The sequence below is a fragment of the Symphalangus syndactylus genome, chromosome 14 (genome assembly GCF_028878055.3).
Source record: "Symphalangus syndactylus isolate Jambi chromosome 14, NHGRI_mSymSyn1-v2.1_pri, whole genome shotgun sequence".
Taxonomy (NCBI): Eukaryota; Metazoa; Chordata; class Mammalia; order Primates; family Hylobatidae; genus Symphalangus; species Symphalangus syndactylus.
In genome coordinates this window covers 89,826,372-89,840,569 of record NC_072436.2, presented here as the reverse complement: position 1 = coordinate 89,840,569, position 14,198 = coordinate 89,826,372, and the positions used below count along the sequence as shown (strand labels likewise).

Genomic DNA, 14,198 nt, shown 5'->3' with positions numbered 1-14,198 from the left:
GAGAACCAGGGGTGAGCAGGAAGAGGGTATCAGGAATGATTTCACAAAGAAACCTTACAGATGGGTCTTAAATGATGGGTAAAATTTCAATCAGTAGAGATTGAATGGAAGGCACTAGTTCCAGAGAGAGCAACACTAGAAAGAACCCCAAGACATGTGAACACAATTATTATTGAGAATATAAATAATGACTGGCTTAGATCACAAAGTTTCTGTTGAAAGAAAATGGTAAGAAATGAGTCTGGATAAGGAGACCAATTTATATAGAAGTGCTTGCCTGCCATTCTTGAGAATCTGTATTTTATCTTTTAGTCAAAGGAGCAATACTATTTAGAAAGGATCACTCCAGTAGTAGAGAGAAATGGCTTTGAAAGGGGACAAGAGGAGCAATGCCTGAGATTGGGAAAGTTGTAAGTAGACTATAGCAGCAATCCCGATGAGGGAGTATGAGAGCCTAAAATAGCATAATATCAATAGAATCAAGAGAAATTGGTCAGAGAAAGCATGCGATTAATCCTTTCATCTTTCTACAACTAGTTGCACTGGATATTCATCTCTGTGGCAGCATTTATTGCATTGTAAGGAAATCATGCATGTTGTCTACCAGCCCACCCCACTAAAATGCGACGCTTTCCAACTCTTAGACCTGTAGTCGACCAAAACATTGTTTCACCAAAAAATAAACTTTCAGGTTTCCTCACTTTCCTTGTGTTCACATTTTATGCTGAAACAAACTCAGTATTTGTTCATCTAAAGTCTTTTTTTTTAAACCTAGCCTCTATAACCTTCTAATGGCTTAGTGCAAACTGTTTTATTTTGATAGGGAAGAATCCAGTGATTAGAGTAATTTGAAATGATGGTGACTTAATTAAGAGCGTGAAGCAATCCATGAACTATAATTTGTAAAAGGAGCCATACGTTTTTCACTCTTTTAGGTATATCATTGGACTTGCATTTTCAAAAATAAACCAGCTAATTTTTGCTGCAACTGAGGAGATCATTAACAATATCAACAGTAGCACACACGTGTACCTTATTACAGATCTTCATATACTATAATTAATAGTGAGTTTTATTCGTATTTGGATGCCTGAATTGTTCAGACTTGTATTTAGGTTACAAGCCCTTTATTTGTGCTGTCAAACATTTAGTCCTCAAGGGCTTGAGAGCACAGAGGTGAACACTGCCTAAGAGCTAACATCTCACCTCCTCCTGTGTGATGGCTTCTTAATATGTGGTTTAGGAATTACGAATGGAGAAAAAAAACAGACGGGTCAAAGATGAGGCTAGATTTCTGGTTTGTGTAACTGGTTTTCCTGGAAAACCAAAAACATGACAGAATACCCAGAAATGCATGTTTTTCATTTTGTGAGTACTATAATTTTTTTTCTCTGGTGTTTGTTTTCTTTGTTTTGTTTTTAACCCAAAACTATTTTCTGCCCTCTAATCTCATCCTCCTCCAGGAACAATTCATACCAGTACTACCAAAGACCCTTTCACCCAAAGCTGTATTTCACAGAGGAAGAACAATTACATAGGATATAAAGGGACTGAGATGTAAAAGACACCACTCGAATGTGCTGTGTTTATGCAGCAGGGCAAGAACATCACACCTGGTGGAGGTAGAGTCAGTATTGGGAGGATACCCTGGAGATGGCAAAGCAAACAAGAGGAAGTGCAAGGTGAGTCTGCAATACAGGCAGCAGCTGTAACTCAAGCTCAACCAGCTCAACAACGTTCAAGGAAACATGAAACTGGGGCAATCCACTGTGTAAAGAGGACAAGGGCAGCTGGCTCAGGGCAAACATAAGCATGTGGGTGGAGAGCCTGCCCAGAGTGTATTCCAGGGACACCAATGTGCAACAACAGCAAGTCAAGTCACTGGGGGAAGTAATTCATGGGCCAAGTGTTCTGTAACAGTTGGTAACATATTTTATGCAAATGTATCTGTGAATTATAACTTCAGACACTCTTGAAATAGAGTTTTTTTTTTTTTTTTTGGCAGAAATTAGGTTTTGCAGGGGGAGGGGAGAGTATTTGTTTCGGGCTGTTTCCTACTCAGGACTTGGGAGATTTGCATGTTAAAAGGCTTTCAGAAAAGTCCAATTATTTACATAACTACAGAACTGAAAATATATTTCAAATGTTACTTAGTCCAGGCTGCTGACCAGAAAAAAGAGGAACCTTAAGCAATTTAAAACTAGCAGTTGTCTATTTAAGCTAAGGATCTCTAGTGATACAGATTCACCCACCACTACTGCTGACCTGTTCTCACATTTATACTAGAATTACAAGTGAATGCTGTTTTCTCTTTCCTTCGGCCTAAACCAACACAATTTTGTTCAAATCCATTTCCATTGTTTAGTCCTCTGTGGACCAGACTACCACTGCCAGTTTTCCTTAGTCCAAATTCTTTTTTCTGTTTGTCAGCTCATATTTTTCTGGCCTACTTTTCCTGCTTACAAATGCAATGCTATCAAGATTTTTCCCTTTATACAATTCTGGACTGCCTGATCTACAGACACTAGTGAGAGACATTTTTTAAGCCACTAGATAACAAAAACCTACCAAGAATTTTATGAAGTTCTTGTCCATGCAATTTCCAAGGTATGATGGGAAATTAGCAAGTCAGACAAAGGCAACAGGGATGGTGAGGGGGTCACTGAAAGTACAGTGATGCTGCTGCCGGGATGAACAGACCAGGATGACCGTAATACATTTTTAGAACTAGCCTTTGGAAGAGCATTAGCCAGCTGAAATGATAGTGGATAAAATAAACAGAGCAGGGGGCTATTAGAGGAAGGAGGCTGAATGTCAGACCAGTTGCCAAGGAAGAGGATTGGAACATTTTTAGCTCAGGGAAGACAGCACTCTTTCTCTTAGGCAGATAAAGATAATTGAAGGGGATGCTAACCACATGGATTTTATTTCCATTGAAGACACAAAAAAATTAATTTATGTCAGCAGAGAAAGGATTTTCATTAAACTTAAGGAAGAAATTTTCTGCTCAGGAAAAGTTATTAAACAGTTAAATGGAATTTCGAAAAAGACAGAAAAAATATGACATTGCATTAGCTTATACAGATTTCTTTAAAACACAGGAGAGATTATCCTATGTGAAAGGGTGTGGAGGATATACAGTTAGTTATTATTTTATAAATAAAAAAGAAGGAATTACAAGTGAAGAGTCTGGCCTCAGGACTTACGCAGCTATGATTCAAATGTCAGGTTTGTAAATTTCTAGTGTGTGAATTGGGGAAAATTTTAAAAATCTTTCTGGGCCTTAATTTTCTCACCTATCAAATGAGAAAAAAAGTCACCTACTTTTTAGGGTTATAGACTAGACTAAATGAATTAATATGTGCAAAGAGCTGAAAATAATGCCTGACACACTGTGAGAGCCATTTAAGATTTTGCTATTGTTGTTGATGTTGTTAGTTGGCAGGAAAAATTCCAATGATACACTGCCAGAAATTAGAGGTAGACACAAAGAATGATTACATTTTCTGTAGGTTAATTGTAGACAATTATGTATTTATTCTTGTCTTTTCCTTCCTATTTCCCTTTTTGGCTTAAGCCCAGGGCTAGAAGTCAAGCAATGTATGTTCCTGTTCTGTCTCCCACTAACCAGATGTGTGATTTTTTAAATTTTAAACCAACAGTTCTCAATGTCCTCATTGTTTCGAATTCTGTTAACTCTTCTCTCTGTGTCTCTCAATTTACCTTAATCGCAAATACTCTTTTTCTCTCCCATCATCTTTTCTCCTATCTCCTGTTCCTCTCTTCTGGTCTTCTGTCTCATTTTCTAAATTATCAAACAGCTCAAGCTTCCCAGCTTCCCTGAGGCTTGAGCATCGTTCCATCCTCCACCTCCTATGGGCAGAAGACACTCAGAACTGTGTATTTGGCTCCAATTCAAATTGTTATTGTCTCTGTTTAGGATACAAATAAGGATTGTGTCCAGGATGGATAATGTCTTGGATCGAGGAGAAGGAAGGTGCCCATCATTCTTCTTTATTGCCAACAACCTCTGGGAACATGAACAGCTCCCAGCTAACAGCTGGAAAGGAGCACCATTCCCAGAACATTTATTCTAATTCCTGAAGCTCTACCTATGTCTGTACTTTTGTGAAGGAAATCAATATATAGAGTCGTAAAATAACAATGGATAAACTTCAAGTGAAAAAAATTATTTAAATATCATTTGAAGTCAAAAAATACATTGCGATAGAAGAAAGACATATTTTAATCCAACCATTTTTTAACTTAAATAAAGGGTGAAGAGGACAGAGGAAAAGAAAATCAATGTCTAATAGATTATAAAATATATGTAATGATATTAACTGAAAAATGGAGCATGTTTTGAAACTTACAAGTTACCATTTGAAAAAAACTACTTTAAATTTCATATGGAACCAAAAAAGAGCCCATACAGCCAAGACAATCCTAAGCAAAAAGAACAAAGCTGGAGGCATCAAGCCACCTGACTTCAAACTATACTACAAAGCTACAGTAAACAAAACAGCATGGTACTGGTACCAAAACAGATACATAGACCAATGGAACAGAACAGAGACCTCAGAAATAACGCTACACATCTACAACCATCTGATCTTTGACAAACCTGACAAAAACAAGCAATGGGGAAAGGATTCCCTATTTAATAAACCATAAAGATCCTGGAAGAAAACCTAGACAACATCATTCAGGACACAGGCATGGGCAAAGATTTCATGAGTAAAACACCAAAAGCAATGGCAATGAAAGCCAAAATTGACATATGGGGTCTAATTAAACTAAAGAGCTTCTGCACAGCAAAACAAACTATCATCAGAGTGAACAGGCAACCTACAGAATGGGAGAAAATTTTTGCAATCTATCCATCTGGCAAAGGGCTAATATCCAGAATCTATAAGGAACTTAAACAAACTTACAAGAACAAAACAACCCCATCAAAAAGTGAGTGAAGGATATGAACAGACACTTTTCAAAAGAAGACATATATGTAGCCAACAAATATATGAAAAAAAGCTCATCATCACTGGTCATTAGAGAAATGCAAATCAAAACCACAATGAGATACCATCTTATACCAGTTAGAATGGCGATCATTAAAAAGTCAGGAAACAACAGATGCTGGAGAGGATGTGGAGAAAAAGAAATGCTTTTACACCTTTGGTGGGAGTATAAATTAGTTCGGCCATTGTGGAAGACAGTGTGGTGATTTCTCAAGGATCTAGAAACAGAGATACCATTTGACCCAGCAATCTCATTACTGGGTATATACCCAAAGGATTATAAATCATTCTACTATAAAGAAACATGCACATGTATGTTTACTGCAGCACTATGCACAATTGCAAAGACTTGAAACCAACCCAAATGCCCATCAGTGATAGACTGGATAAAGAAAATGTGGCACATATATACCATGGAATACTATGCAGTCATAAAAAAGGATGAGTTCATGTCCTTTGCAGGGACATGGGTGAAGCTGGAAACCATCGTTCTCAGCAAAATAACACAGGAACAGAAAACCAAGCCCTGCATGTTCTCACTAATAATTGGGAGTTAAATAATAAGAACACACGGACACAGGGAGGGGAACAGCACACATCGAGGCCTGTTGGGGGGTGGGGGTCTAGGGGAGGGATATCATTAGGAGAAATACCTAATGTAGATGACAGATTGATGGGTGCAGCAAACCACCATGGCACGTGTATACCTGTGTAACAAACCTGCACGCTCTGCCCATGTATCCCAGAACTTAAAGTATAATTAAAAAAATAAATAAATATCAAAAGCAAATATGTGTATCGGTTCCCTAACTTTTCTGATAAAAGAGGTTTCTGGGATTCTTTTTTTTTCTTTTAAGAGATAGGGTCTTGCTCAGTTGCTCAGGCTGGAGTGCAGTGGCGCAATAATAGCCCACTGCCTCCTAGAACTCCTGGGATCAAGCAATCTTCACACCTCAGCCTCCTGACTAGCTGGGACTACAATACAAGTATGACCACCATATCTGGATTTTTTTTTTTTTTTTTTTGTAGAGATGAGGTCTCGCTTTGTTGTCCCGGCTGGTCTGGTACTCTTGGACTCAAGTGACTCTCCTCGGACTCCCAAAGCACTGGGATTACCTTATTTCCTAGAAAGTCAGCACAACTTTTTAAATAGACATTCATAAATGTATACTTTTACACATTTCATTGTGCTTTTGAGTAGTGAAATACAATATGTAACTTCCTATATTTAGAATGTTTTCAATTCGGTAAATTAAACATTTAACATTTGTAGCATCACGTATAATTTTAAAGAAATAATTACATTATTTACTGGAAAATAAATCAATTTTTCACTAAAGTTAAAGAGCTTAAGCTGTACAGTGGTTTCTTCCATACAACAACTATAGTCATATGCTGCCATGCCAGCTATTTCCTTAAGGAGAGTCCAGGCATGCTTAATTATAGAGGAACATCATTACTTAGAAGAAAAACATGAGTCTTTGATTTCCTTGTCTTTGCTGGATGAGGCTGTGGATTCTGCTGAATCTAGGAATGTCTGAGTAACACTTAAGCCTAGCTGTTTCCACATACGGGCCAGGTGTTGTGAGGTCCCAAACAACAGTACCTCCTAAGCTCTCATCAGTTGTGTTTCCATCATGGATTAGAATCCACACAGAATTCATTATGTCTATAATTAAATGAAGAAAGCCCTCCTGATGTCAGGATATTAGTGAAGCAACTGTTCATCTTGGCAGCTCCTCTTTTAACTTTTGGATTGCCTGATCCCTCCTGGGAACCAACCTAAGAAAGTACTATTTGAAGTAGCAGTTGTTCCTGCAGTGTGATGTCAGTGCATTTCTAATTACAGTCCAGATAGTTTTGAGCGTGAGTAACTAGACAAGAGGCCAGGTCAGCACTTTGGCTTGCCAGGTCAGACTTATTTTCCTCCCACTTCTTTCCAATAATAGTTTCTCATATATACCTGAAATAGTACAGAGCATTCATCTTTCCAACTCTAAGAACCACTCCTAAGTTCAATTTCAAGCTATGTGTTGGGAAGCCAAACTTGCTTAGCCAAAAAGAGGCACTATCTTCTAATTATGACATTTCAATTAAATGCCCACTGTACCATCATCTAGATTTTCAGCAGAACCATATTCTAACTCAGCAACTCTTACTATTTATGTGACTGAACTAGTTCTTTGTATTTGTGCTGACTCACCACAGAGGTGATATTTTCAATAATTTTATGATCCAAACTCTGAAAGAGATGAAAATTTTGTGTTGCTTTTTTCCAAAATAATAAATTTTTCATCAAAAGAACAAAAATTAGTTGTAATATTATTTAGATGCAATATTTTGGGGCTTTACTGCTGGTTATGACAGAGTAGAATCAACCATAAAGTAGAATATGAAAAGAAGGTTAACAAAGGAAGCAAATAAACAAGTGTTATGAAAAAAAAGAGTGATGAATTCTGACAAGCCATTCCATTTTCTTTATTATCATGACATTGGGAAGCAGCACTAAATGTAAGGGTCTGTCACAACCCTCAAATCTGAATGCTTTATTATAAGTCAGCCACTTAAAATAGTACCAACCTGAGAACTAGTGAACAAACAGCCCAGCATCCATTTGATAAGTGAAATATACAAGCTGTGTCATACAATGGACAGGGCTGCCTGCTAAGGTATTGGGCATACTTGGACCCAAATCCCAGCTCTGCCATTTACGAGCTACTGAACTTTTAGCAAGTGATCTCTTCTAACTCTCAGTTTTCTTACTGATAAAATCGATATTTTATAAAATTATCAAGTAGGACTATGGTAAGGCTATAAAAGACAAGATAGATAAAGCACACTGCATAATGCCTTTCACTTGAAAAACACTAAATAGTAATTTTAATAACAACTACTGTGATTCTTAACAGAATGATTTTAAATTATTCTCAAATTCAAGAGGTGCTTATGACCTTATCTTTAAGGAGAGGCATCTAGTCCATTTTCTGAAATAATTTAATGTATAATATTTTGGGGGAAAATCATGTATATTTGCAGATTTAGAAAATACTATGAGAGTTATGGTTGAACTAACGGGTAATGCCTTTTCCAATATCCAATTTCTCATTCAAGTATTTACTGAGCTCTTACAAAATACTCATCATTCAACTACTTAACAATTCCAGCAGTTGAGTTCTTCTAATTGGACAACTTACATTGCCTGATTGTGTTGGTAGGATTTGCGCTCCATGGATGCAAGTGTAAAATAAGAACCTATGTTTTATTTCTAAACATTATATAGAACATAAAAGTGGAAAATGATTCAAATTCAAACACTGTATACAGTGTTTAAAACAGAGTACTTTCTCTGCTTACTTTTAAAATTATTTATAAATAGGTCTGCTCTCTGGAATACTCTTTGGATATATGTTATAAATATTTGACTTTTATGCTCAACATTTTTCAATATAGATTTCCATTAAGGATTACTTTGTAACTAAGCTTTTTTATATATTCAGTGCACTGGTATTCACTGAACAGCATTTCTGTTTTAATTTGAAAGATTTTTTTTAAATTTGAGGGAGAGTTTACATACATTAAAGCATATACATTTTACGTATATAGTTCAGTGAATCTTTACAAATGTAACCACCACCCATATCATGCCCAATGCTCCACTGTTTTGTCCTCTTCTAGTCAAGACCACTAAAAGGTACCTTTACCCTAACCTCTATAATCATAGATTAGTTGTATCTGTTTTAAATTTCATATAAACAGAATTATATAGTATGCACTCATATAATTGCTGCCTTTAAGAACTTATTTTGTTTGTTTAAATTTTACCCAAGCGGAATAAGGGAAACAATGTCCTCTTTACTTAGCTTGTCATAATATCCATATTTTAAAGCATAATAATAAGAGAACTCTACCAAATCTGATGCATACTTCTGGGCATAAATGATCTAAAATACATTTAAAATGACCCCAAAGTAGATTTAAAGAAACATGATTCACATTTTTATAACACTATTAGCATTCACAACATCCTACAGCAATGTACCTGCTACCATTTAATATCTCCCTCAAATTTTTAAGCTTTGAAAGAGTGTGTATCTATTATCTACTCGCAAACAATCTGTGAAGTAGGCTGGCATTAGTTCACGATATATTAGTAGTCTGATTAGGTGGTTTCCCAATTCGCAACCTTAGAAAATAAAACAGAACATTGATGGTGTTATTTTACTTTTAACATCTATTAAGATGTAAAGTCCCACCTGGAATTTAGTTCTTCAGATTCCAAACCATGTTCTGTTTACACACAAAATACAAATAATCATGCGGCAAGAAAGGAATCGAGGGTGCATGGTACCCATTCCAGTATTCAAGTAGAACTACATGGAATCCATGCTCAGGAGAGAAGACCAAAAGCCTTGCAATTTTCTGAAGAGCTCTTAAGCAACTGGCCAAAATTTTGTTTTCCAAAGCTAATTAGAACATTTTAAGACTTACGTATTCAGCAAAGGCCGTGTAAATTTACCTATTCCTATACTTATGAATAATGAATAATAGCAAAGGAACTGGGCCACAAAATTATAGAGAAGTACACAACAAAAAAGTGTAAGATTTTTGCATACTGTTTTTTTAATAAATCAAAAAACTTTAAAAATGTAAAAATAATTTATTCTGAATTACATCAAATATGCTTATATATTTTTTGAGAGCACAGTTTGCACAGCAACTTCTAATAGGTTTATTAACTCCATAATAAAACAAAACCTGAATATCTATTGTAAGGCCTAATTTTCAGTACATATTTATAGGAGTTAATTCTGCAACCAGTGTAGCTGAGGAAGGAGTATAGAATGTGGTCAACGACTATTGTCAGGTACTAATGTGTCTCAGAGTCCTGATTTTCATAATGCAGCTAAGAATGACAGAAATATTATACAGTGCCAGTTCTTTCTATAGTCAATCAGGATAACTACACTTTTAATAATCAATTTAATTCACATTTAATGATATCCAAAACTGAACATATCAGTGACATGTACACATATATATATACAATTTTATGCTGAAAAATATAATCTACATATGATAACTAAAATAACAGCTTGCTTGAATTTTTAAAGCCAAATATATTACCTATCTTACCTGCAGCATATGTGTAAATAACTTTAATGTATAAGAGAGTCTCAAAGACAAGTTATAAATTGAATAAACCTTTTTTATACTAAAGCTATTAAAACTTTCCTATTTGATAGATAACGTACTATAAACTTCAAAGTAAATGGTATCTTCAATAAGCTATTAATACAGTAAAAATCATTGCTTAAATATAAAATTGGGATGGAATACAGATACTAGTTTATGTGGAAAGTGCAAGTATAGTTTCCACATATACTTTTGTGTTAAGTGCTTGCCAAATCACAAAATTCTCACAATGTGATTTTTAACATATTTTGAGTAACAGCTAGACATGGGTAACATTAGAACACAGCTGCATACAACAGAAACAGAGGCTCGTTGTCTTTATAAACTGCAACTTTAGGCAGGAAATGGATCATTATTATACTAAAATTCCTTTTAGACAAGAAAGAAGAAGTTCTATACATTCAAAGTACCCCTAAAGAAAATATTGTCCGTGGAAATAGTGAGTGAGGTAATAGTAACAAAAATAACACATGGACACTTACAAAATGCTTACTATGTGCCAGGCACTAATCGAAGAGATTCACATGAAGTCACCTGCTTCATTTTCTTAAGAGCACTAAGAAGTAAGTAGTATTCCCATCCCAATTTCACAGATAACACAATTGAGGAATAGAAAGTTTGAGTGTGCCACTTGAAACCAGGCAGTCTGGCCCAAGTGTCTGTATAGTTTAACCTCTACATTACAACTGCATCTCAGAATAGGAAAACAAAATCTCAAAATAACATATTTGAATTTATTTGTGGCATTTTAGAATAGTAACTCAGTTTTGATTATTACCTCATAGTCAAAATAAACTTTTTAATAAACAGATGCCTTTCACTGTCATACTTTAAGAGTTTCCCAGAATGCTTCTTCTAGATCAAAACTATTGATGAGTTTCTGTGACTCAGAGCTTTCTCAACACAGGTGATCCACCTTTTCCTACAATGGCAGACTTCAAACAAAACTCTGGCAAAATCTCTTAATCATTTTTAACCAGTATCCACTTATATAATAACTACTTAAATGAAAACAATCTTACAAAGATTATAAGCCCCTACAAAATATTTTCCGTTATTGTAGTAGTTACAATGTTGATTCAAACAACAAATTTATTTTGTCACTAGAACATGTACTTGGGGGTATACTACAAAGTATGGCACTGTATTTGGGGTATGCTATAAAGTGTGGCACTGCCACTGGGTTCCAAACACCCATAAATTGCATGGGTGTATCTGCAGGAAACCACACTACAATCCACATAAAGGGTTCAGGTAATGCTTTTCACAGGTAGAACCAAAGTGTTCTGAACAATCAACGGCCTTACATTTCTACACCTAACCAAACCCATGACAACTTTAACTTCCTTCAAGAAAGAATTGTATTTTTCCCCTAGTTTAATCTACAGCTTACTGTGGGTGCTTAACAAATGATGTTGACTGACAAACAGAAAATAATGTTTCCTCTTTTTCCCTGGCCCCCTTTCAATCTGTTCTCTACACTGTAGCTAGAGTGGCATTTTGGAAATATAAATGTGATAATGCCATCTTCCTCCCTACCATCCACACTACACTCTTTCCATTACTATTTTATCACTTTTACAGTAAAGACGAAAATACTTGACATGGTCCAGAAGGCTGTGCACTGCCTGACCCCACTCCTCTCAAGTATGGAGTTAGAGCTCCATGCTTAAGGCATTCTCTCTGTGGCTTGAACATGCTGTGCCATCTCCTGCATCAGAATTCTGTTCCTCTGGGCTTTACCTGATTACTAATACTTTTCCTCTGCCTTAATTTGGTTAATTCTTTCTCACTTTTTCAGATTTCAGTTTAATAATCACTTTTTATTACGTCAGCTGACACTATTTTAAGTTTTCATAGTATCATGCACCCATCCTTCAAAATACATACCACAATTTGAAGCTTCATTTTTTAAAGTCAATATGCCTTCTCACTAGAATATGAGGCCTATGAAAGTAATAATTATTTCTGCACTATCATTTTATTGCATAAGCCTAGTACTCTGGTACACAAAACAATCAGTACTTGCTGAATAAAGAAATTAATAAACAAATGAAGGAATGAACAAATGAATGAATGAGTGAATGTGGTTGCCTATCTGGTCACATTAACAAAGTAATGGAAAGCAGGAGCTTTCTTAAGTCACATCTATCATACTGACATGTTCAGTAACATTAAACAATCAGTAAGCATAAGCCATATGTGTTTATGGCCATTTAAACAGAGAACATGCAAAAAAACTGAAACAGTCCAATGTGGGATTTTAATATACATGACTCTAAAATGCACGAGAGCTGGGGATCTGGAAATCATAAGAAATGTAACTTAATTTCTTATTGATTATCCTTGTTATTCTTGTTTTTAAACTGGATAGCTATGAAATTCACTAAGTCTTTCAAGTTGCTAGGGATCTATGAGTGCTCTTAAGCAGAAATAATGTTCAAGGTCATTTAGATGAGACCATAATAATGGTCCAGGCACTTAGATGAAATGAATATGAAAAAGCTATGTACCCTGTAAGCATTCAACACTCAGGAAAGGTGACATTTTTGCTTAGTTGAGCTCTGAGGCTGACGCTCAGGGTCAAAGAACATAAGTGATGCATAAATTAGTTTTGTTCTATCAGCCATTTTTATATGTTTTTTTTTTCCCTTGAATAACACCTGAACCTGAAAATAATCTCAACCCGAATGAACTGGAAATCTTATTTGCCAGACATGAAGAAAAAGGGCTTTGGAACAAATGAAAGTGTTTATGCTCTTACCCAGGTTCTGCCACTAACCCGGTCATGACACATAACCTTTCCTGGATTCCCTATCAATACATAAATAAATAAAACTTGCTAGGCTCAAACACAAAGCCAGGATGAAATTGAGCTCATTCAATAAAAATATTCTGGAAATTCATAGGTGCATAAGTTGTTTCAAGGCACTCTTGGCTGGAGGTTGGGGGAGAGATAATATTTTTATTATCTTATTACAGTCTTACTTTTTAGTAGTTCTTACTGTATTTTAAATATGAAGGCAGCTAAATGGTGTTAAAGTTTTAAAAGTATTACAGTTGGGACCAGAGGTAAGCTGAATTTATGTTTAATATTTACTTGTCTTTTTTTTCCCTAAATTTTCTCTTAATGAAGTGAACTTATTTATTTTAAAATTAGTTTTTATGAAGAACATGGCAAACAATGTAAATACTGGCTACAGGCAGAGCTTTGTTGATATTTCATCTGAATAGAAATCATCTATCCCTAGCCATTAATACATGATCTGTATTGGGAGAAGCATCCATTCTCAATTAATTATTCAATAGTCACTTGACACACATGAAATAGGGAAAATAAGCAAAATGGAGCCAATCCTTGTAGGAAGACTGACTCTGCCTTTATCACCCCATTTCCCAATTCTGTGATACTCAAAAGAATCCAACCTTTTGTTTTCCTTCTACGTTTAGTGGTCATCTTTTGCACTCCGTTTTCAGTTCAAATTTTCAAAGTGACTCAATGCTTCAGAAGAATCCTAATGGATTTGCTATTCTGAGTTGAATTATCCTATGTAGCAGGCACTATACTGTTCAATTATGCATCTTGGTAATTCCAAATTCTTTATCTTATAGAAAGAGCTATCCATTTGCAAAATAAAATGCATTTCAGATACATCTAATTCTGCTTCTCTTTAACAAATTACTTTTTGCACTCTTAACTGTTCCTGATTATGCATGATCTCTGAATCCCTACATTAAAAATGCATAGAAAAATAAAAATTTTCATTTAAAACACCCTCCCACACAGTACAAGCTGTCATTGTGTCATATTTGTTTCCTAATTTAAGGAAGGAAGCTACATTTCATGTGTCCTTCATTAAATTGCCTTCTCTGTATTTTAAAGTGGCATTAGGATACTTAAGGCAATTTTCCCATAAAATAATGTTCATTTTTAAATTTGTTTCTATTAATCAGTGCAAAAGTATGCAACTTCAAATTACAGTATGG

General features: G+C 35.4%; 1 protein-coding gene across 26 annotated transcripts in view; it reads right to left on the bottom strand.

The window, feature by feature from the left end:
- The window catches only part of NRXN1 (neurexin 1), a 1,136,968-nt gene that overhangs the window by 1,116,011 nt on the left and 6,759 nt on the right, over window positions 1-14,198 (bottom strand). The window lies entirely within an intron of this gene.